Here is a 26,253-nt window from a genome sequence, read left to right on the forward strand (position 1 = left end):
TAAAAAATGGAATATGAAGGGAATGAAGCAGCCTCAAGAGAAGATAAACCCTAGTATTCCAGGAAGAAGCTTACAGTGGGAAAGACCTGTTACCTTAAGGGTATCTTGATTTGTAAAGATAATTATCAGATACATAAATTAATTTTAAGTTTCCTTATGGTATTTGTGCTGGCATGTCAGTATCTCACAATGTCTCACCAATTTTTTACTGGAATCTTGCCCTTCCTTTTTGTAAGAAATCTATCCCACAGCATCTTCCAGGTCATCTCTCATCTAATGTAGTCCCCACGGCTCAGACATGTGCTCCTATTCTGGGCCCTCATAGCTGTCAACTATGACCACCTTTCTCAGTGACTCTAAACCTGCCTACCTAACACATTTACTTCCTCTGTTTTAAGTGGTCACAATATCCTTTGGGATGCATGACAGTTGTGAAAGCAAGAACAGTGGATGAAATCTTCATTAATTATCCCAAAAGGATTTTTGACTGTTAGCAATCAATAACTTCAATCATAATGGAAAATATTTTATTAGCCATTTGTACTTAGTTTCTCTAAACATCAAGTTCTAAAGGTTTCCAGAAATTTTTATCCTCCTTCAATTTGTGAGTCATGGATTGAGTAGGTCTAAGGATCTTGTCTTCCCCATGTTTAAAACCCCTCAGTGGCTTCCCTTTGCACTTAGACAAAAGGCCAAACTCTCTACTCTGTCCTATAAGGAAGGTGCCTTGTGTTTGACCTCTGCTGCTTCTAGTAGTTTGACCTCTAGTACCACCCTAACCTTACTCATTCTGTCCCAACACCATAATGGTCTTTCATTTTTTAGAAGGTTCACATGCATGTCTTCCTCAGGATCTTTGTATGTGCTATTGTCTCTGCCTAGAATGCTGTTGTCCTATTTGTTTATGTGGCTAGCTCCTTCTCATCTCTAAATACTCAACTGACATGTTATCTTCTTTGAGAGGCCTTCCCTGATGATCCTATCTGAAACAGATTGTGTTTAATTTTCTTTCTTAGCTCTTTTTTTTCCATGGTACTTTATACAACTTATATTTTTCTCTTAATTTATTATTGTAATTTGTGTGTTTTTCTGTTCCACCAGAATATCATTTAGTTCCAAAATGCTTATTTAGTCTATTGTTTATTGGGCCTTTACTGAGAGAAGATAACAATATTGATGATCATAATGTGGCAGGAACTGTTGTAAACCTTTTATGCCTTACCATAACTGATCTTCACAGCAACCAAATGAGTTTGGGGATACTTTTATCTCTTACATAACTTAAAGGAAGTTGTAGAAAATCCAAACATTACACAGTAAATGGCAGATTGTGAACTTAAAGTTGAGTCTGTCTCACTCCAAGGTCTATTCTCTTAACTGTTACTACTTTGATTACACAACAATGCTTTTTTTACTGAAAACATTACATTCTACTGGGCAATTCAAATTCTCTTCACTGTCTTTAATCAAAGGCTATCTGGATAATGTAGTGTAAAGGCTGGAGCTTGAAGAATTTGCAGTGTTTATAAGGAGAAATTAAGAGATCAGTGTATGAAAACTATTGGGTAAGAATGTAAGGCTTACTCAGTTACTATGACTGACAAGGAGGATTGGAAAAAGTTTTCTTCCATATTCAAACACTTTCCATAGCACTAATGGAATGAAGTGAGCACAGTATTTTGTTTATAGTGGAGAAATAAAATTTTTATAAATATATTTTGTTTATTAGCTATTTTTAAAATATTGGCCACTTCTCAAGATAAATGTCATGTGTTTGCAACTACTCTAAAAATACCCCCCAAAGCAGGCAAGGGGTTGTGTTTCTTTTGGCTCCAGGACCAGCACTCATCTGGGGACAACCAGTAGCACCTGGAATCCACCATTTATCCCTTCCAGCCATAGTTTTCAATCAAGACTTGGAGTAGTCATGGAACAATTCCAGGAAATCCTGGCCAGGAGAATTCAATGAAAATTAAAGCCAAATACCATGTTTCTCTAACCCTGAGAAATGTCGAGGTGAATTTCTTAATAATGTAAAGAAATCAAGAGTCATTATCAGAAAAAATTAAAAGAACATAGAATTTGCCAATATATATCGATATATAGGTAGCCAGAAGAATCAATTCAGTACTGGAATATTGAGCTTGGAGCTTGAACAAGAACCCTGAGTCCGAAGTAATAAATAAATAGGTCTATATAGTTAGCCTGTTTTGATTTGAAAGTTCATGCTCTTGGATTTTGAGTAGAAGATACATGACTTAATGATTGGTCCTGCCCAACCCAGCAAGAGTTACTGGGATGAAGTTCCAACTACAGAAGTAGTGCAGTAGTTTGTATCAGTTATCAGTGCTAAATCTGGACCAAATAAATAATAAATAAATAATACACACACACGCACGCACACACACACACACACACACACACGCACACACACACTGGAGAGCAACCAAAAGGCAGCAAAAACTGGAAAAAGTTATTCAATCCTTGAAAGAAGTGAATGATACTAGTGAGATCTGTGGTTACTTAAGAATCCATGCAGTATGTTGTGGCTAAAACTCAAACAAAATACATGATTATATTGGTTTGAGATCTCAGAAGGAATCAGAAGGTAGAAATCTCAGAAAGAAGGAGCTATGGGCAAAACACCAAATATGCACATAAACTTCCTTCAGATCTTTGCCTGATCCATGAAATGTGCATATTCAAGGGAGACTCCAAGGAGCCTGGTAGAAAATAACAACTGGAAACCTGAAAAAGTTGAACAGTGATTTCAGCTGCAATCTGTCACATGAGGGACAGCTTGGAACTTGAATTTCACAGACTTAGAGAGACTTGATAAACACCTTGTGCTTTCCAGTGAAAATTAGGAGTTATGCCTCAGGAGTAAAGTCTTGTCCTGGGACAAAGGATTTTCCCTAATTCTAATGTATAGCCAAAACAGATTCACCCTAACAAAGCGTAAACTGAAGCTGCCACAAGTTGGATGATCAGCTGTTCATCCAACTTCCTGCTAGATCCAAAACAAACACTCTTCTGTTTCTATAAAATATCATCCACACTTCACAGTATACAATTAAACAATTACTAGATATGCAAAGAAACAGAAAAATGTGACCCATGGCCAAAGAATGCGCAATAAATAGAAACCCTGAGATAACTTAGGTAATGGAATTAGCCCCACATTGGGCCCTCTGCTGTCAGAGCAGAGCCCGCTTCAGATCCTCTATCTTCCTCTCTCTCTGCCCCCCCCCCAGCTCTCCCTCTCTTTCTCTCTCTCTCTCTTTCTCTCACTCTCTCTCTCAAAATAAATAAATAAACATTAAAAAAATAATGTTCATAGCAGGCAAAAACTAGAAACAACCCAGGTGTCCATCAGCAATAGAATAGATTAAACAAACTGTTGTGTATTCATACAAAGGAATGTGCCTCAGCAAGGTCAAAGAACAAACTAATGATATACTCCACAACATGGATGAATCTCAGAGTCATTATGCTAAGTGGAAAAAGCCTTATATTAAAAAGAACATTTATATATTGCAATTATATGAAGTTTTAAAAATTAGAACATTGCTTTTATAGGTTGTAGAGGGTAGGGATATAGATTGAGAGGGAAGGGCACATGAGGAAGTTTTTTGGGGTGATTGTAATCTTAATAGGGGATTTGGGTACATAGGAATGTGCATTTGTTAAAATTCATCAAATGGCATTCTTAAGATTTGTGCATATCATTATATATGTAAAATTTACTTAAGAAAAAGAACTATAAACAGATGTTAACTCTAGTTAACAATATGCCTGATAAAGTGTTGTCTACAACTTACTTTGAAATGCTTAAAAACATAAAATGGATCAATGAATGGATAGAGTGATAGATAGATTGATAAATGTGAGATAGAGAAAGTGTAGTAAAATGTTAATTGTAGAACCTAGGTGGTAGATCTACGGTTTTCACTATACATTTTATATATATATATATATATATATATATATATATATATATACACTATATATTTCTACCTGTCTCTGTTAGAAATTTTTTATAATAAAATATTGTGGAAAAGCCTAAATTGTTACACTAAATAATGGTATCTATTATATAATACAATAAATTGCTGTGAAAATATTTATGTGAAAAACATAAGAATTGGGAAAATGCTTTTGTTAAGTGAATAAAGTAAAATATAAAATATACAAATCATACTTCAATAATATATAAAAATTCACATAAACTCAAAAGGCACTAATAGGTTAATAGTGTTTATCTTTAGATGTAGGGAATATTGAGACTCTTTTATTCCCATTTTTACTTTTCTTTTTTTCTGTAATAAGCACATATTGCATTTTTGTTTATAATAGAAACCATCAGTACCCAGCTCCACCCTTCTCACCCCCATATTCACCTCTCCAGAAACAAATGTCACAATTTTAGCCGCTTCTATTTGTTTCCATATTTCTAAACAACAGTCTGATGCTGCTATGTCTTGATTTTTTTTCCAGTTCAAATATTATCTATAAACTTCCTACTACGGAATATGAGAATTTAGCTCTCATACCTCTCTAGCTCTTCATATGCTGAAATACTTTACTTTCCCCATCTTCCAATATTTTATATTGAAGTATTGGTTAGATCAGAGTTCAGCATTCACATTTTTATTACTATGTAAATATGACTCATAGCAGAGAATGTAGTGTGCTATGGTTATTTTCTTTCTTTCTTTCACAACTTCCTGTTTTCCCTGGAGCTAATAACTGTCTCTTTTTCATTTACCTAGTTTCTTATTAATCTATCCCTAATTCATCCCTAAACTCTGTACCAGAGGGGTAAACCTCCTCTCTCTCTCTCTCTCTATCCATACACCCCAGGTAGCCATCAGTTTCATCTTGTCCTTGTCCTGCTGTCCTGAAGGCATCCCTCCTCTGATCCCATCTGGACTGGGTTGATCTCAGTGCTTCCTGAACAGCTGTTGTCCTGGGATCTCCCTTCACCATCATCGTAGGGATTCCTTTTGACTCTCTTTATTTATTGGATCCATGCCTTTTTTTGAGGTTTACTCCCTTATTTTGGTGGAACATTTTTTTTTTTCTAGGAACTTCCTGAGAAAAGATAAATGAGGGGTAAACATGTTGAGACCTTGTATTAGAGTTTGATTTATATTTTGGATGCATACCGATTTCCCTCAGATTTTGATGCTTTAATTCCATTTTATTCTAGTTTTTCCTGTAACTGTTGAGAAATCCGATGCCTTTTTAATCTCCAGTTCTTTTATTTGCCTTGTTTGTTTGTTTTTTTTTTTCTCTCTTGGTACATTTAAGATCTTTTCCTTGTCCCCAGTGATCCTTTATGCAACTGTCTTTATATTCTGTTCACTAGATGTAGATCCTCTCAATCTGAAATTCATATTTCAGTTTGGGAAATTTTCTTGATCTTTTTTTCTTTGATAATTTTCTTCATTTTATTTTTTGTGCTTTCTCTTTCTGGAACTTCTGCTAGTCAGATATCAGGACTCCTCAAATAGTACTCTAATTGTTATATATTTTCTCTCCTTTCTTTTTCTTCTGTTTTTTTTTTTTTTTTTCCTTCAACGTTTATTCATTTTTCGGACAGAGAGAGACAGAGCATGAACGGGGGAGGGGCAGAGAGAGAGGGAGACACAGAATCGGAAACAGGCTCCAGGCTCCGAGCCATCAGCCCAGAGCCTGACGCGGGGCTCGAACTCCCGGACCGCGAGATCGTGACCTGGCTGAAGTCGGACGCTTAACCGACTGCGCCACCCAGGCGCCCCTTCTGTTTTCTGATAAATCTACTTAATCATCTCAATTTTCTGTTGAAATTTTCATTTCTGTTATCATATATCTAATTTCCAAAAGCTCTTTTTGTTCCTCAAGCCTTCCTGTTAATGACCTCTCCTTTACTTATTTACTTATTTCTGGATGCAGTTATCTTCTGTTTTCTCTCTGAGGATATCAACTTTAGGTGTTTGTTTATTTTGCTCCTTTTCTTCTTTTCTATTCCTTCCCTCCCCACCTTCATCCCTCCCTCCTTTCCTTCCTTCTTTTGTTTCTTTCTTTCTCCAATATTTTTTTTTATGATTTCTGTATTAAATTGTTTCCTCTATGTTCTACTCTCCTTCTGCCATTTCTTTATTTTGGTTTTTGTCTTTCACATTAAAGATTTTCCTCAAATGTCAAATGATTCTTGGATCTCTACTCATATTTAAGAAAGAGGCATGTAAAGCTGATTGGACATTTTTTGTTTATGGATATTTCTTCTTAATAATGGGGGTCTATGTAGGGTGATCTGGCTGGGTTGTTACATTAGGGTACTCTTAACTGTCTATATCTGTTGGTTTTTTCTCTTATGTAATTTAGTTTTTCCAGAGAAGAATTCTCCCTTCTCTCATCTCAGAAATATAAGTCAGCAGGTATTCTCACATTTGAGGAAGGGGACTAGATATCTTATTGTTTACTATGTAGCCTTTTTACTCCTCTTGTTTGCAGTATGGTTGACCCCACCTCAACTGTGCATGGTGTCTCCGACTCTGGCTTAATGGCTGATGTGCTGCTTTATTGGAAATGCAGCAGTTTCTTAACTGTGTAGGGGGCAGTGGTCCTCCAACATTTTTGTCTCAGAACCCTTTCACTCTTGAAAAACATTGAGTGCCCAAAATAATTTTTAGGAAAATCATATTTATAGATATTTACTATATTAGAATTGAAACAGAAATTTTTTAAATGTTTATTTTTAAATAATAAACCCATTACATTTTACCATAAAAAATGTATTTTATAAAATAACAATATTTTCTCAAAAACAAAAAAAATTAAGTGAGGAGATTGGCATTATTTTATATTCATGCAGATCTCTTTAATACCTAGCTTAATTGAAGATGTGCAGACATGTCTTCTTATATGTTCTATGGCAATATGTTGTTTGAGTTTAAGAATATGAAGAAAATTTTAGTGTGCCTGGGTGGCTCAGTCAGTTAAGCATCGAACTTCAGCTCAGGTCATGATCTTGCGGTTAATGAGTTCGGGCCCCACATCAGGCTCTGTGCTGATGGCTCAGAGCCCAGAGTCTGCTTCAGATTGTGTGTTTCCTTCTGTCTTTGCCACTCCCCACTCGCTCTCTGTCTCTCTCTCAAAAATAAATAAACATTTCAAGAAAATTAAAAAAAAAGATTATGAAGAAAATTTTCTCTCCCAGAGATACGTATCTAGGAAAGGGAGGATTATTTGAATAACCTTTTTCAGATTATTATGGCTATTTTTCTAGATACTACACCAAAATTCAGTTAAGTGATAGTTTCCTAAAGGTTAGTTGTAGTATGAAATATGAAGCCATATCAGTGAACTTTTCAGACTCTGATGTATAAAAGTATGTCAGTCTTATGTTTTGAATATATATTTTACCCATGCATGATTCTGTAACATCATGCATTGATCATTTGGAAAATATTGCTTTACTGAGTTATGAGTTATACAGATCTCCCAAATGCTAACACATTTCATGATGAAACCTCAAAAAAAAAAAGCATATTCATTAATATCACCACTGACCTAATCAGAAAAGCCTTGTTAAGGTTTGGGAAGCTGACAAGCTCATGATAGCAGGTACAAATATTCTAAAATTCTAATTTTCACCTAACAGCTCAAAATTTATAATCAGCAGCAAGTTCTGATTGTTTTCATTGAAGTGACATGCTTGTTTTGTTCATTTTTGAAAAAAAAAATATCTTCCAAATACCCAAGTCTGAACAACTAAAATTTGCCTGTCATTCTTTTAATAAAAAAATTGTCCTATGAAAAACATGACCAGTTCAGTTTGCAACTCAGTTGCTGTTGAGGTGAAGTCTTTTATGTTTATTTCTATTTATTCATATAGAATATTTTTTTAAATGTGTACTCAGGTTAAAATTTAATGAAGTTATTAGTTTTATTACTTGATCGCAGAAATTATTAAGTGAAATTGCCATTTTTGTTTTATTCCAAGTATGTGACAGTAGTCCCCAGCAGTCTGCTGCTCCTGACTTGATTGTGTACTTTTGTCCACTGTTGCTTTTGTACCATCAGTTCAAATGTCAACATAGTTTTTCCAATACAAATGAGAACCAAATAAGTTATCTAACGCTTTCTATATTTCATCTATCTATATGTAGTGCCAATACACCAAGTATATTTTAGTGTCATTCCCATGAAAGAAGATCTTTATCAATGATTAGTTGGTGTTGACATTAGATGGATACAAGAAAAAAAGCTTCATCTTTAGGCTTATACAGACATTAATATTCTGAGATATTAACTTTGTCTTCACCTTTGCAGCTAGATCTTTAATTTAACAAATTCCTGAATTGTTGAGAAGTGGCACTAGGGTGATTTCTTTCACTAACTTACCGACTTCATTCAGCAGGCATTCAGTAATATCGATTGTACAGACTCTATCAGTCCCTCAGCCATGTGGTGCACCACATGCAGTATGATTACCTACTCTTTAAGATGCTTTTTATAAATTTAAAATTTAGAGAAGTCTTCAAAATAATTTTAAAATGTGATTGCAACACAAGACAACAAAGTGTTTTTATTTCCGTAGTCATAAGAAAAACATTAGAATTTATAAATAACTTATTGAATGATGATGGGGTTACACAGGTTACAGAAGGTATAATAGAAAATAGATTATAAAGAATACAGCAGAAGTATTGAGAACAAACTGAATTAACTTTTGAAAGCATATGTACTTATACACCAAAAATATCCCTTAGAAAAGTCTAGAATAGAAAACAAGAAAATATGAGTTACATGTTTCATTAATCACCAAAGCAGTGACACTGTCACATCATATGAACTGTGGAAAACCCCACTATACACTTGTGGGAAAAAGATAGTGAACATGGCAAATAATTGTGTAATTATGAAAATAGTTTTGATTTCATGGACCCCCCCGAAAGGGCCCTGGGGCTTCCCAAGAGTCCCTGGACCACATTTGAACAACCACTGATGTAGCATAAGGGTAGGGATCTGACAATCTAGTTGTTTTTCAATTGCCCTGTTTCAGTTCACCTATCCCTTCTATTCCTGATGACACCTTGTGCTTCCAGCTCTGGGGACTGATAGGGAATTCAGCCTCCTCTTCCTTCTGTTTTCTAATAACATCTTTATTGTGATCTTTTTCTATCCTATTCTCTGAGACCATGTAGGTGAATGTCCTTTTGGTTTTCTTTCTTCTTTTTTTTTTTTTTTTTTTTTTTTTTTTGGTCCCATTGCCATTGTTTTAGTGGGGATTTGGGAGAGAATTCAGTAAATACCTGTTGTTCTTGTTGTTGTTTTTAATTTTTTAACATTTATTCATTTATTCATTTTAGAGACACAGAATGTGAGCAAGTGAGGGGCAGAGAGAGAGGGAGACACAGAATCTGAAGCAGGCTCCAGCCTCTGAGCTGCAGCACGGAGCCCGTCATGAGGCTTGAACTCACAAGCCACGAGATCATGACCTGAGCTGAGTCAGACACTTAACTGACTGAGCCACCCAGGTGCCCCAGGAAATGCCTGTTTTTAAACCACCATATTTAACCTGAAATTCTGCTGTCTGCTCTTTTGTTTCTCTCAGATTGTTTTTTAAGTGAACCTTTTATTGGCAGTCATGAAAAGTGTGCTGAACCATGAAGGGAAAACACTACTAAATAATGTTGTATGCCTGTAATGGTCCACACACTATTTTGGGATACTTTATATATTTTATCTTGTTTCATTCTCACAATCATCTTGGGAAAAAATAGTATTCCCATTTTATAAGTAAGTAACCTTTCAGATTATTCTTAGATAAAATTTGAAAATTAATTTTTGAAAAGATATGAAATCCATTTTTAGTATTTGTCAAGTTAGGCAAGCCCAGGTGTTCTCATTGTGTAAGCGATAGCAGAGACCAACAGGATAAAATTCTATGGCTGCATTTCCCAGACATCAGTACTTTTAAGAAGCTCATCAGTTGGTTCTGACATTTAGTAAGGGTTAGGAACTACTGCCCTGGAGCTTTCTAATTGAGCATCAGTAGCCCCTGGGCACTTAAACTGCAGAGAGCACACAGTGTGTGCTTCTAGACCGGCAGCAGCAGTAGCACTTGGGAACTTGTTAGAAATGCAAATTCTCAAACGTCTTCCCAGAGCCACTGGCCGGGATCCAGCATTGTGCCCTAATATGCCCTCTGGGTGATGCTGGTCACACTCTAAACCTGGAAGCCACTGCCATCAAGATTGACTGCCTAGATCTGATCTCTAAGAATACATTTATTACCAGGGTTTTTGGCATAAAACTTTCTTCAGAAGCCTCTTTTCTGACATGTGGATGGGAGAAAAGATGTAAGAAAAATTAACCTGGGAATTGGCCTTCAGAAAATCCCTGCCCCTTGTAGTCAGTTAAAACTTTAAGTCATCTAATTTTCAATAAGTTTTTCTCTTATAGAGAAGTCAGCACTTTTCTCTTGTTGGTCTTAGTCTGCACTTATATATATCATTCCTCACTTCTGCTGTTGCAGAAAAACGAAATATGGTGAGTCTACTACAGCTGTAGGCTTAAAGAGATCAATTTTAAGAGATCAATTCTATAATTTAGATTTTTAGCTACATTTAAAAGCATAAAAATGAACATTAAAAAAAGTCATTGCAAGTGCAACTATAGATTTGCCTACAATATAAGTAAATGTGAGCAAAATGACTCTGAGAATAGCATCTATTGGAAATTCACGGGTAATGGGACATTAGAATGACTTGTTAAGCAGAGATTCTGTTTAAAAGGAAAAATTGAAGGAATCCATCATATCAATACTCAATTTTAGAGAAAAGAGTGCTAATGAAATGTGGACCCTATTTAGAAAAAATATAGAAGCAAGATTTAACAATGTAAGTGAATCAAAAGAGTGTTTTAAGAGTGTTAAAACGTATTTAAAACACTATTTTGGAAGCAAATAACCTAGGGAGCTGTGCATTATGGTTTGTTAGAAAGAACAAGGGCTTTGAAGTCAAACAGTCCTGGACAAAATCCCTCTGACCCTTAGTAGATTTGTGGCCTTGAGGAAGAAGTAAATCCTTCAGAGGGATCCTTCAGTTTTCCCATCTATTAAGTGGAGCTAATGCCTACCTCACAGAACTATTGAGAAGGCTAGGTGAGGCATGCATGAAAAGCACTTTGCACAGTACACTCAATAGGTTGAGCTCTTACAAATGTGAGTTCCCTTCTTCCTTCCCCTTCTGTCTTTCTGTGATCCTTCTCCATCTCTCTGTGCTTTTGAAAGTGTCCACTATATACAGATGCTTAGCACATATTCTATTACTGAACATTTTTATAGCATTCTGCAGATGCTCCAAGGCTTTGGCTTATGGTCTTTTCAGCCAAAGGAGGAAACTGGGTGGTTCTGTGGAATAATCCTGTTGTGTTTTATTGATTAATCCATTCAAAACACATTTATTGAGCACCTACCAGGTTCAGGCACTGTGCTAGATACTATGGATACACTAGGGAGAAAGGAGAGACAAGATCCTGCCCCCTGGGGAGCTTAGTAGGAGTCTAGTTAGCAAAGAGTTTATCCTTCTAGTGATCACTTTGGAAACCATGCTTTTTCTCCTTCTTCCAGAAGAGGAGGGAGAATGGGAGAGGTGCTCCTGGTGGAGGAAGTAAGGATGACAATTGGAAGAAAATCCTTGTGGGCTCAAGAGAGCTGTGCTAGACAAATATCTGCTGTAGAGGATTTAAAAAGGAAAGGATAAGCAGGGAAGAAAGCCATAAATGACATATGGAACTGGGCTGCAAACAAAATTAAAGAAAAAGGAAGAGAGAGAAAGAGAACTTTCTAAAGTGAATTGAAAATTCAAAGAGCTCTTTGTGTTAGGAAGACTGTATATACACAGCTGCATGTGTGTGGTGTGTTTGTGTGTGTGTGTGTGCGTGTGTGCATGTGTGTGTATTTAATTTTAATTGAGCATTTTCTGGGGGCAAACTTTATGTGAAGTTCTTTACAGAAGTGATCCAGAGCACAGATTTTGCTGCCTAGCAGACTGCATTCAAATCCTTAGTACCTACTGTTTGTGTGAACTTAAGCAAGTTGGTCAGAACCTCATTAGCCTTAATGACTTCTTTTGTAAATTAGGCGTAATACCTATGACGCAGGTAGTAGGTTCCTTATCATCAGCCAAAGGGGTATTTGTAGCTTTTCTCTCAACCTAATTCTGGAAGGCTATGTAGCCTCCATTAGTGGCTCTCTTTACCTCAGCCATTCCCGGGGTAACTGGCTTACATGGCTACTGTTGATTTGGACTACTCCTTTCTCATTTGGAGTGTACACACATATGCAAAACCCCCAAAAAGGCATGGCATTATCTCCAGGTTTCCACAGGTATCTCCTTTGCCTAAGGAGGAAAAGTTTGAAAAACACTGGTCCAGGGCCTTGTGCATAGCTAATAACATCTGTCATTCGTTAAAGCTGCCCAGGCACATTATGTGCATTACATCAAGGGCATCTGTTAAATGTATGGGCATTAAATGGGCTGCTTTTAGAGACTTACGAGGCTTGAAATCCCAGGATCACCCCTTCTATCTTTGTGCCAGGTCCCAATCGTCCTTGTCTCAATCACCCTGGAGCCCACCCTGGGGAAATGCTAGTTGGCAACTTCATGGGAAATGGAAAAGTGTGGATGCCAGCTTCCTCACGCTTGCTTACTTTCTTTATTCCTCTGTTAAACAAGTTTTTGGCTAGTCTGGAGTCAGACAGTCTGGTTTTAAATTCGGGCTCTAACACTTATTTATCATGTACAAGAACTTTAGCTGCACTGAGTCTTAAATAGGGTTTAAATGAATAAAGGAAGTGCTGGGGGGGCGGGTGGAGAGCAAACCACAGTATTAAATAGAGTGATCTTCAAGAATGTGACATTTGAGCAAAGATACGAAAGAAGTGAGGGAGTCAGCTAAGCAGACACCCTAAGGAAGTGTGTTCCAGGTGGAAGGGACAGCTAGATCAAGATCTCCAAGGTGTGAGTGGGTCTTAGAGTTCTATAATTACCCACCATGGAAGATTGCTCTGAGGATAAATGCGATGACACATGTAAAGCGTTTAGCATAATACTTACAATCAGGAGTGTTTAGTAACTTTCGATCATATGATTGCTCAATTTTTTTATGGAAGTCACATTTCTAAATGTTCAATATGTTGCAGAATCTTTCAAAATGATTCATCTACATAGCACATGAATGGAATGGTGCCTTTTTGAAACTGGTTTTCTTCCACACATACTCTTGACTTATATACATACTACTTTGAGGTAAAAAATATATATATATATATTTATTGTCTCTGAATAAGTTCCTTCCTTGGCAACAGGCATGAAAAAGCTTTAAACTGTGTTATATTAAAATTTTTGGAAGCTAAATGGGAGATGTGACCACTGTTCCCATGTCTCCATTCTTTTATCTTTCCTTCATTGTTTATTATCAGAAAGGTCACTACAGTCAAAAGTACAGCCACCTTCTAGGGAGGACTTTCCAATATTTCCAGCCAGCCGAACCATTTTTCCTTTCCATGTCTCTTTTCATTTTAGAAAAAAAGAATGAAAGATTTTATGTTATTAGAATCCCATTTTGGCTGTCTCAAACTGCAAATCCTTGGAGACATTGAAGCTCTATATACATAGTGTTCTGTGTGATATATTGTGTGGGGTGAGCATGATGAAAATAAAAGGGAAGAGCACTAACTGAAAGCCTTCTATCTGCCAAACGTTGTTTTAGCTGTTTTATATAAAATTAAATCCCTGAAAGACCTGACTACCTTGCTACTCAAAGTGTGGTCCAGATCAGCAGCATTAGCATCTCCTGGGAGTTGTTAGAAATGCAGACTCTTGGGCCTCAACACAGGCCAGTTACTAAGTCAGAATCTGCATTCTAATAAGGTCCCCAGGTGTTTCATATGCACGTTATAGTCTCAGAAGTATTGCCCTGACAAGGCAAAATGAGAGCAGGTATCTTTTCTAAGTACTCACAGCTAATAAGTGATGATCCAGGATTTAACTGAGGTCTGTTCACAGAGAAGAGTGCTTACTCTATCACTATACTATTTCCCTCACCAGTTCTTTTTAATAGGTGTATTTTGTAATCTACTTTATAGAGAAAAAAAGAAATAGATCAGCTTCCCCTTGAACGTACTTTGAAAGCATTTGCCCCGACAGGATGTGTATAAACACCTGGTCCAAAGCAGTGGGCCTAAAAGATGAGAACTGAGTTTGTGTGTGGCTGTGGGTGGATGAATCACATGTTCCTCTGCTCTTCTGAGGTAACCTGCCTTTCTGTTGAATTAGGGAACCCAAGTGTAATTGTTGGCAGGCTTCTCCCCAGATCCTACACTGATGAACAGAAGAATGGGGAAAGGCAGACCATGGCCTGAGGAGATGAACAATCTGGCGTAGAAGTCAGAGAATGTCTTTTTTTATGAGCAAGGAGGTATTTTTATGGTTTGCCTTGAGTGAATAGCCTCTGATGTTGGGAAAACAGACTGGGAACAGCTGGACCACACTTTGGATCAGTTGCCACAACAACTTGATACATTTGTCTCTGGTGTCATTTGATCCCTTTGAGAGCTGTATTACCTCAATGTGGATGTTTGACTTTCAGGCTTACTTTGTGCAGTAAGCACGTCTGTTTGATTGTATTCCTCAGATTACATGGAGTGTTGATTATACTCCTTTGGGAGTTTGGATTCTAGGATTACAGAACATGGTAACCTCACAAGTGACTGGATCCCAGAATCTCATAGAACCATTGTTAAATTTACCACCATCAAAACTCTGATTTCCAAGGGCAAACCCTACCTGAATAGCATCTGGGAAAATTATAGAAATATTTGAAGACATCTCCAATTTTCAATTTCTGGTAATATATTCTACATTCTCATCTCAGATGATCTTTGTGAGCAATACTTTTGAAACTTGATATCCGTACAAAAGTTATTATGTTACTATCATTATTTAGTATTTAACCTTTTTCTTGGAAAAATTAAACAAGGAATACTCACCATTTGAAGGTTTGCAAAGTAGAATTGAATGCACGTATGTGATTCCAAGAGCATCTTAATCTTTTCTCTTAAGAGATTTAGAAATGACCAGTCCCTTGATGACAGATTGAGAGTGAGCCTAGCTACTGTCACACTGGAAAGGGCTGAGTGTTCTGCGTGAATCATTTACCCTGACAGACGTTTGTTCTCCTTAAGAAAAGTGGCTGCTTTCTCCTCTCTTTGATAAGAAATGGTCAGGCACTTCTGTCCCAGCTCCCAATTAATGGCAGCTGAAACTAGAGGTCCTGATAAACTTCTATTACCATGTCTGTGTCCATCGTCATCACCATCACCACCTTCTCTGAAAGCCATAGGCTCTTTTCTAAAACAAAATCTCCTCTGAGAGTTCAAGAAAGCAAAGAACAACAACAACAAAATTTATGTCATTAGAAGCTATGGAGGATGGTTTTGAGCATGTGCAGGATGTAATTTCATTATAGTCTAGAGTTACATGGCTGTTTCTGGGATCAGGGAGTTTCTTAAACAGAATATACTGTTAGATGGCAGCATAACTGTGGTTTTCTGCTGGTATTTTGGTGCGGAGGTGGATGGCTGTTTCCTGTCATTTTTCCTTTGTTCCCCTCTCTATTCCCACTTCATTTCATGTAAATAAAAGGAAACAAAGAGTAACAAAAGCACCACCACCAACAAACACTTATGTTAAAGTTCCAAACTTGGCCTATAGAAGTCAAGGAATTCAAATTTTCTATAATTCTTAACAATTCACTTACATTGTAATTAGTATACTTTTTTTCAATGCTTGTTCAACTTTTACATAAGATGCTTTAATGTGAATCACATGAAAAATATGGCCAAACGTTATGAGCAGTTTAACATTTGCATTTCCTGTTCTGTGTGGGTAATTTTGTAAACCTTGGGGTTAGCCTAACAGACTAGGAGGGGGGTGAAGAGGAAGTTGTCCAGCTGGGTTTGGAAAATGCCCTTCTGGATATCTGGCATGCCCAGAGTGAAGAGATGGGTGATTTCCCAGTGGCACGGGGGACGTTTTTATTTCACGAAGAGCAGAGTTTTGCCATAAGGAGAGCATAAAGCCTCTACTCCAGACAGGGCAAAATCAGTGGTATCACCAGCAGCAGCAATCTTCCTTTGCTTAAGAAAACCAACCTAGTGAGGGAGCAGTCTATGGGCTGGTGGAACTCAAAATCTCAGGAAGGACCTCTAAATCTAAAGAGATTTCCCAGATCCTTATCCACTTACCACAGGAGCCAAATCTCTAGTGCTGTTTCTTTGGGTATAGGGTACCTTTTAAGGTAATCAATCCTTTTATAATTCTGATGAAAACTATCGATTTTCTTAGAAAAATGCATGTGTATACGCCGAAATACACACACAGTTTTAGACAAGATTTCAAGGCTTTTATGGATTCCTTGAAGCCCATCCTTGGACCTCATAAGGAATCCAAAGACCCTATGTTAAGAACTAGGTTTGGACATCTCTTCCTCCTGCCCTCACACCACACTACTAACTCATGCCCCCAAGTCCTCATTTAAACTGCTTTTGAAGTAGAACACATAAAGGCCCAATGATCATAATGTAAATTAACTTATTCTTGTGTAACAAGAGACAGAAAAGGGTTGTGGTTCTTTCTTAGTCCCTCCTCCATTACTTCACATAGTGTTTTGTATGCGATTAGTGTTCATTAAATCATGAGAGAGAAATGGAGAAGACACACGGAAGACACATATGACTATCTGAAGACATTTTATTTTATCTTATTTTATTTTTCCTGGACCAGAGTTTGGGTGTGAGAGAACAAAAGGCACCGAAATGTTTGTCAAAGATCATGATCCATACAGTTTTATGAATTTCTCCCTCAGATTCATGGGATATTTTTAGCTGGCACATTCTCCTTCCAACACTCCTGGGAATATCTGTAAGAACAAAGCATTTTTCCTGCAGTTGCACTAAGAATTTTAATTAACAGAAAACAACGCACAGCCCAAATATCAGATTTAGTGGACAGATTGCAAAAAGATGCTGATTAATCCGGCACAACCTCATTTTTCAGAATCTATTCAATTAACAGTTGCTTTTTGCTCACTTGCTTCTGTACTCAACTTCAGTTTTCCAAGAGCTACACTGTGAGTGAGTTTAGCAGACAGACAGGAAAATCCTCTTGACTCCCTCCCAGTCTCATCACTTCCTCTTCTCTCCCCTCAGTGCTGTCTCTACCTCCCTTTACTCAGATTATAATCATTTACTGCCTCCTGGAACCCTCAAGTCATGTGGTAGCTGTTGCTTGTCTCCTGTGCTCTCTGCCCAAGGCACATACATTATTGAAGTTACAATTGCATTGTCTCCAGGAGGAAGGGAATTGATATATTTTTGTAGGAAATTGTTATTTTATTTCACTTCTTTACTTCTCAACTTCTTTGGAACTCTTAGAGCTTCTCAACCCACTCAATCTTCCCAATGCCGTACCCAATTTTATTTCATTGTTGAATCACTGTCTTTTAAATTGTTGTATTGTTTTGTAGTACAGAAGAAATACCATCCTACTTGAAATCCAGAGATCTTAGGTTTCTACCTATAATCTGCTATTAACAAGTTGTAGAGCCTTAGGCAAATCAATTTAATTTTTCTGAGCCTTCACTTCTTCATCTGTAAAATGAGGGTAACATCATATACCTTGTAGCATAATTGTAAGAGAAAAGGGAGATAACACGTTAAAGTATTAGGTTGAGCCATATAAAATTGCCAACGTTGACTGTTCTTGACCCACAAGAAGGGCAATTCCGTGTGGTTCAACCTAACATCAAATACAGACCATTGTAAATGGAGGACATTTGACAAATGTTGAATGTGAATCTGTCTCAACTGGGAGAAAAGTGTCACAATGATAATACAGGGTTGTTTTTCAGAGACCTTCCCCGATCACACTGTAAAACATATGCTTTACTCCTGAAGCACACCTTTAACAAAGTGGTATGGGGAGACAGTTCACGTCTGTTCTATATCACAACTCGCCCCTGAGGATAAAACACAAAGTTTCAAGGCCACAGTGTTTTCAGGATCTCCAGAAAAGAATAACTTCAAATACAATACCTTTAAACTTTTCAACAGTCTTACCAAAGTTAGATTGTTATATAATTAATAAAAATTATGTATAGCACATGTATTAAAGTATTGTTCCTGGAACTCTGCTTTTGGTCAAAACAATATTATTTTATTTTGTAGATGATGAAAAAGAGGTTGTAAAAGGTTAAAGCATTTAATCAGTTTATCTTTATCTATAATCAATGCTTTTATTATCTTCATATATAATTATTTTATCTTTGTTATCTTTATTATAATTATAACTTTGCTTATAATTTATTATAATACATCTCTACTACTTTATAATTTATATTTATCATTAATTATATAACCATTTAGTATATTTAGTTACTAGCAGAGCATTTATTAGAACCTAGGTTTCTAGAATTTCATGTCTTCTTGTATTTCTTTACTCAGTTGGACACATACTTATTGAGTACCTGCTAGTTAACAGCTCTGTGCTCTTTCTGTTTAGTCCTGTGGTACAGTTTACTGGTTTGTATGCCAGTCGTGCTCTCCACCTATGCCTGGGTTTACCCTGGAAAGGTCTATCTCTGAAGTTGTTTTTAGTCTGTGAAATTAGGTGCTTAAGCAGAGTCACCTCTAGGTTCCATTTTAGTTTTAGATACAATTCTAAGTAGAAGCAAGACAAGTAATTGCCAAATGTCACTATAATAATGATGCTGCTTTTTCATATTCCACCCAAAGAGGTGAAATAAGCATCTGTAAATGGATTGGAAACAAGATTGGTTCACTGTCTAATCAATTTTGTGGTGACACAATGAGGTACTTTGTAATCAGGTATTACATTTACATCGGATTGAAGTAAATAAGGAGGTGAAGTAGAAGATAAACCAGCAGAAGAACAGGAACAGGAAAAAGATAGGAAAATGAAAACAGTAGGGAAATAACAATGCCCAAGTGTGCTTGCTGTCTTTATCTTTTGTCTCTGGTAGATTGAAACTGTTGAAACTATTTGCGGTGCTTTTTTTTTTTTTTTTTTTTTTTTTTTTTATTTAAAAATTTTTTTTTTTTTAATGTTTATTTATTTTTGAGACAGGGAGAGACACAGCATGAACAGGGGAGGGTCAGAGAGAGGGAGACACAGAAGCTGAAACAGGCTCCGGGCTCTGAGCTGTCAGCACAGAGCCCGACGCGGGGCTAGAACTCACGGACCGCGAGATCATGACCTGAGCCGAAGTCGGCCACTTAACCGACTGAGCCACCCAGGCGCCCCTTTTTTTTTTTTTTTTTTTTTTTTTTAAATTTTTTTTTTTTAATGTTTATTTGCGGTGCATTTTCTAAAAGGGCTTTTATTTTTGTTAGCATTCACTAGGAGGACAGTTAAAGGGAGAAGAAAAATGGGAATGCTAAAAACAAACTTACCCCTTAAAATATGACCAGTTTTCCCACGGCTAAGCCTGCCTTTAGTATCCACATTAGGAGATGTTGGATTTGGGGAGAAATGCCACCTCCTTCATATTAGCTGGAAATGTACCCACCTCAGGTGGTCCAGAATGAAAGTTTTACGTGTCCTAGAATGGTTTTTTAAAAATTAAATCGCTGGCTTACTTTATGTCCTCAAGTGGTAACTTAATTAACTAAAATGTGAAAAATCAAGGAGGCAGGAAATGATTATATTTCATGCAGGTCCCAAAAGCAGTTAGTGCCAACTCTTCTAATGTCAGTTGGCCATCAACCAGCATTTCAGGGCCAGCTGGCACTGTGACTAGTGCCTCTATGCCATGTATCTCAAGACCCCAGAACCTTCACAGTTAATTGACACACTTCTTGAATATTCTCATTGCCAAGGGCCCCAGGCTTGTACTTTTAGAGCCTTAGACATAAACTTTACCACCTGACTACTTTTAGAGCCTTAGACATAAACTTTACCAGCATGGTTTATCCCTTGCAGGGCTGGCTTCATGGCTTTGTGACCTATGCAGTCACTGAGGGCTCTGTGCTCAGGACGGCCTTGCATTTGGTTTAATGCTCTGTGTCACCTTTGAAATTCTTAAACAAAGGATCTTGCATTTTCATTTTGCACTAGACTCCACAAGTTAGGTAGGCAGCCCTAATTTCTTATAACCATTTTTAGCCTTTTGTTGTTGTTGTTCTGTTTTAAAATTTTTATTAAAATGCTTGACTTTGTTGGGATTATTATCAAATATCTATCCAACCTGGTATAGCAAGGGGCATGAAGGAATAAGAAGTTAATAGCATGATTTAGTGTGATTCTGTTCTGCTTCCAAAATTTCAAGCACATTCCCCTTTCTGACTATTACTTCAGGTTAACCTTTCCTAAGTTGTTTTTACTTACAGAAACAGCCCTTTGCTTTCTTCCTGATGAAATTAATAGCTATCTGTGTCACATACTTTATTATGTGCCTTGTACTTCATGTTTATCATCTCACTTAATCCTCACAACCACCACGGAATGTTACTACTGTTTTCCCCTTTTTAACAATGAGGAAGGCAAGGCTCAGGATTTAAAGCTATCTCGGTCTGATTGTTTGTTTGCATCCCCAGTATCCTGTTACTTGAATGTCCTTTTTTATGTAAGACCAATATTTAGTTCTACTTGAGTCCTCTCTGAATGTCTCTCAACCCTGACCTCTTTCACTTTCTTTGTCTTGTCTCCTATCTTTTCTCATATTCTTGTTAATTTTTATTCCTCAGCTCTTACTCTTCCTCAACCTGGACTCTCTTTCTTACTCGCTCTCTAGTCCCATTGAAAATTCTTTTTTATTTTAATCTACATCCTTAATATTTTCACAAATAATCCCTCTGCATTCTCACCTTTTGCAATTTTATGACTCTGATATCATGTCCTAAAGAATTTTGTAGGGGCACCTGGGTGGCTCAGTCGGTTAAGTATCCACTCTTGATTTTGGCTGGAGTTATGATCTCACAGTCCTGAGATCCATCGAGCCCCACTTCAAGCTCCAGGCTGGGCATGGAGCCTGCTTAGGATTCTCTCTCTCCTTCTCCCTCTGCCTCTCCCCTACTCACACTCTCTCTCTCAAAAAATAAAAAAAGAATTATGTAAACCAGGCATCACTGCATGAAAGGATTAACTATTTTGTGTACATTGTAGAGAATATTATTCTCCAAAGTAAATGAATCAGTTACAGCAGTTTTAGTATCATAGTCATTGCATATTGATTGATCACTCAGCCAACAAAGCAGATTAGATGATGTAGAATTAATGGCTTTCCTACATTAAACTTATAAATATTTATCAAACACCCCTGCATACTAATATTTTTTAAGAAAATGTAGTTGTTATTAGCATTCAATTATTTAAATTCATTCAACAAAGTTCTTATTGATTATATTTAAGAACATTGTATACCTGGCCTACTGACTCTCACCTAGACTGTCAATAATCTACTAACTAGCTGCCTCTTTTCTCCCTGCCCCTTTTCTATCTCAAGTCCCAGGCCCTTCCAATCAGTTGCCGGTTGTTTTGTTTGTTTGTTTGTTTGTTTGTTTGTTTGTTTTGAGAGAGAGAGAGAGGGCATAAGTGAGCAAAGGAGCAGAGGTGGGGGTGGGGGTGGGGTGGAGAGAATCCCATGAGGGGCAGAGAGAGAGAGAGAGAGAGAGAGAGAGAGAGGGAGAGAGAGAGATAGAGGCAAGGCTCACCAGAAGCAGGGCTTGAGCTCACCAGATGTGGGACTTGAACACCTGTACTGTGAGATCATGACCTGAGCCAACGTCAGATGCTTAACCGACTGTGCCTTCCGGGTGCCCACCAGTTATTTTTCTAAAATACTATCTGGTTATATCATTCTTATGTTTAAAAACAGTGATTCACTTGGTGTCTATTTAATGAACACCTACTATGTGCCAGACATGTGATAGACACTAAGAATACAATAGAGAACAAAATAGGCAGAAGAACTTGCTGTCATGGTGATCACATTCTAAAGATAACTTCCCATTTTCTCCTTGGTAATGTTAACACTTTAGAACAACATACAGAGTTTATCATAATCTAAATGCCACTTAACTTTTCAGATCTGCCCCTCTCTGTTCTTCTACCTTTCTTACCCTGGGGCATGTTGTGCTCCATTTGGGGCAATGGTTCTTTTTCCACAGCATGCATGTTCATATAGTGCTATTTCTTCTCCCTGGGATGCCTTTCTTTCCCTTCTCTATCTTACAAAATCTTAGCTCTCCTTTATTTATTTATTTTTATTGTTTTAATTTTATTTTTTATTTTTTTAAATTTACATCCAAATTAGTTAGCATATAGTGCAACAATGATTTCAGGAGTAGATTCCTTAGTTCCCCTTACCCATTTAGCCCATCCCACCTCCCACAACCCCTCCAGTAACCCTCAGTTTGTTCTCCATATTTACGAGTCTCTTCTGTTTTGTCCCCCTCCCTGTTTTTATGTTATTTTTGTTTCCCTTCCCTTATGTTCATCTGTTTTGTCTCTTAAACTCCTCATATGAGTGAAGTCTTATGATTTTTGTCTTTCTCTGACTGACTAATTTCACTTAGCATGATAGCCTCCAGGTCCATTGCAACGTAGTTGCAAATGGCAAGATTTCATTCTTTTGGGTTGCCGAGTAATACTCCATTGTGTATATATATATACCACATTTTATTTATCCAGTCATCCATCGATAGACATTTGGGCTCTTTCCACACTTTGGCTATTGTTGATAGTGCTGCTATAAACATGGGGGTACATGTGTCCCTTTGAAACAGCACACTTGTATCCCGTGGATAAATGCCAGGTAGTGCAATTGCTGAATCGTAGGGTAGTTCTATTTTTAGTTTTTTGAGGAACCTCCATACTGTTTTCCAGAGTGGCTGCACCAGCTTGCATTCCCATTAGCTCTCCTTTAAAGTTAAGTTCCCATGTCACACTTTCAACTTCTTTAGTAAGCCTTTCTTAACTAATCTACCTCCCTCAACGTAGTAACTATTGATTTGTAACTTCCTCTTTCCCTTTCTTTTCTTGCTTTTTGAAACTGGAGCTTGTTCTTAAGGACTAAATTTAAAGATTCACAGAAAAATAAAAGAAGTAGTGGGCAGTACTATATTATTTGAAGATTGTTTATTCTCAATCAGTTGATTAACACTGGATGATATAGAGGGGTATTAGACAAGGTCCCATCTTCTAAGAAATTTACAATGTAGTAGGGAACATACAGTTCTTTACATGAAACTATAGCAAGAAATACAAAAGAGTAAATAATGGAGTGCTAATTTTGATGCCCCTAACTCCAGGCAAGAAATTAATGACCCCATTTTACAAGTGGGGTAAGTAAGGCCCAAAGAGGTTATGTGGGCTACTCAAAGTCATGGGACCAAATAGTAACAAGACAGACCAGAACCCAGGATTTTTCCCTCCTTGTACAGAACACTTTGTCCTACACTACCATCATTCAATCCATCACCAAATCCTCTTAGTTCTACTTTTAAAATATATCTAGATTCCAAACCCTTCTAACCATTTCCACTACTACTACCAAAATTCAAAACAATTTTTATTTTTCCCCAGACTATTGCAAGATCTCCTTGTTCTTCCTATAGCTTATTTTCAATAAGCAGCTAGAGGTATCCTACCATTTCTCTGCTCAAAATCCTTCAGTGTCTCTTCATCTGACTTAGAACTAAAGCCCTTAAGTTGACCTATAGGCCCAAGTTAACTGGCTCTCCTACTACTACCCTCCTACCCCCTGTGCAGTCCTCCTCCCTTGCTTACTGTTCCTTGAATATGACAGTTACATTCTCATCTTTGGTGTTTGCATTTGCTTTTTCCTTTGTGTACAATACTCTTCCCCTAGAAATCTGCACGACTCTCATTTCTTTCAGGACTCTGCTCCAATGTCTGCTGACCAAAGTGGCCTTCCCTGGCTACTTTGTAAAAGAGCAATTTTCCCCCAGGCCAATACTCCTTGTAACTCCTTTATCCTGCTTTATTTTTTTCTTCATAACATTTATCCCCACTCTGACACATTTATTTATTTCCCCCCCCTTCTAGAATGTAAGTTCCGTGAGAACAGAGGCATTAATTCGTCTTACTCACTGGTATATCCCCAGTACCTAGAATGGTCTCTGGTACATAGTAGATCCTCAATAACGAATTGAATGAGAGAATGAAAGGATTATTGGTGAAGACTGGTGGCCTAGTCAAACTGGTTTCCAATGTGCCCGGAACATGCCTTATGTTTTCTTGACTGTTAGAATGTCTAACATTCACACCTCTGCCATTGCATCTGCTCATCCTTTGTGACCAATATTAATTCTCACATCCTCTGTAAATTTCAAATGACCTTCATCTGTCTCTAACCTCCTGTAGTTAGCATGGGGCAATTTTTTGACAACTCATCATACCTTAGTCTCTTCAATCTTTTCTTTAGAGTTCTTTGAATCTTTTAAAATTTATTTTACAAGTTTATATTATCTTCCTAGAGAGATTAGTGTTTAAAACAAGCTGTTCAAGCATGTGCTAGATGCTGATGATGCAGATGAGGTCCAAAGCCATCTGCTGGACTTCCTCTTGTTCTCTCTTACTTGGGAAAGCCTATCTTTTTTTCTACTCAGGCCTTCAACTGATGGGATGAGACCCACCTATATTATAGAAGACACTCTACTTACTCAGAGTATACCAATTTAAATGTTAATCTCATCCAAAAATACTCAACAAGTTAACACATAAAATTAACCATCAATATCTGAAAAAAGTCACCCCATTATTAAACAAGTTTGTGAAAGCCTGGATTAATTACTTTTTGTTCATTATGGTCTTCTCAGAATCTAGTTTGGACTATCAAGTTGCAGGGCGTGCACCCTTTGGGACTAGTGTTCCATGCATATACTTTGGGAAAATGCTAGACTGGGGTGCCTGAGTGGCTCAGTCGGTAACTGTCCTACTTCAGCTCAGGTCATGATCTCCTGGTTCGTGAGTTCGAGCCCCGCATCAGGCTCGGTGCTGACAGCTCAGAGCCTGGAGCCTGCTTCAGATTCTGTGTCTCCCTCTCTCTCTGCTCCTCCCCTACTCACACTCTGTCTCTCTCTCAAAATAAATAAATAAATAAATAAACATTAAAAAAAAGAAAATGCTAGACCAAATGGTCATTAAGATTTTTTCCATTTCTAAAAGGTCAAAATACTAACTGATTGCTCAAGGCCACATGGCTGTATAGTATTAGAGCTTAGAACAAAACTTAGTTCTCTTAGAAATCCATTGCACAAGGCTATTTATTGCAGCTTTGTTTGTAATAGCAAAAGATTGAAAAGAACTTAATGGTTTATTAGGAAGGAATTGGTTAAATGAAAATCATGGTATATGCATGGTATTATATACCATATAGCTTAAAAAAGAAAGAGGACGTTTTTTGTATACTAATATGATACAATTCCCAAAATGTATTATTTAGGTGAGAAAAAGAAAGCTAACAACAATGTATCTAGAATACTATCTTTTGTGTAAAAATGTGTGCGTAGAGAAGAAGTAAATATATGTTTTACTTAACATTATTGATAACATTTTTTTTGCCTCCTAGGGAGAGATTTGGGTCACTAGGATATAGAGGTGGGAGGGAGGCTTTTCACCATACACCCTTTGTTCCTTTTGATTTCTGAACCCTGTGAATCTAGTACCTATTTAAACAAAACTTGAATAAATGAAAAGCAACTTCAAGTGATTATAGTGAAGCAGGGATGTGAAAACCACTGGTCCATATGTTGTCCTCCTAGACCAGAACCCCTTGAGCCTTCCATTATTCAAGTTTTATCATGCTACCTCCAGTGACTTTCCTTATGCATCCTTTGAAAAAGATAATTATGCTCCCCTCCCTTTCACACAGGCTTATGATTCCCAAGGCAGTACCAGTACTGGTTATTCTGTGTCTCCCAGACCCAATACAACCTGGGAGGAAGGCTGTATCAGGGCAAAGAGGACCCAGGGAATGGCTAGCAGCCAAAATTCAAGGTGGGCATGCCAACATGAGCCCTGGTCTCTGGTGCCAATTCAGTGCACTCCTTCCTTGCATTTCAACCTTCTCCTCTAGAAACTTGGGATGATAGGGCCTGACTTACTTGTATCATGAAAGTTCTGAGGTTCAAATGAAGACTATAGATGAAATGTG

Source organism: Lynx canadensis, chromosome D2 (assembly GCF_007474595.2).
Source record: "Lynx canadensis isolate LIC74 chromosome D2, mLynCan4.pri.v2, whole genome shotgun sequence".
Classification (NCBI taxonomy): domain Eukaryota; kingdom Metazoa; phylum Chordata; class Mammalia; order Carnivora; family Felidae; genus Lynx; species Lynx canadensis.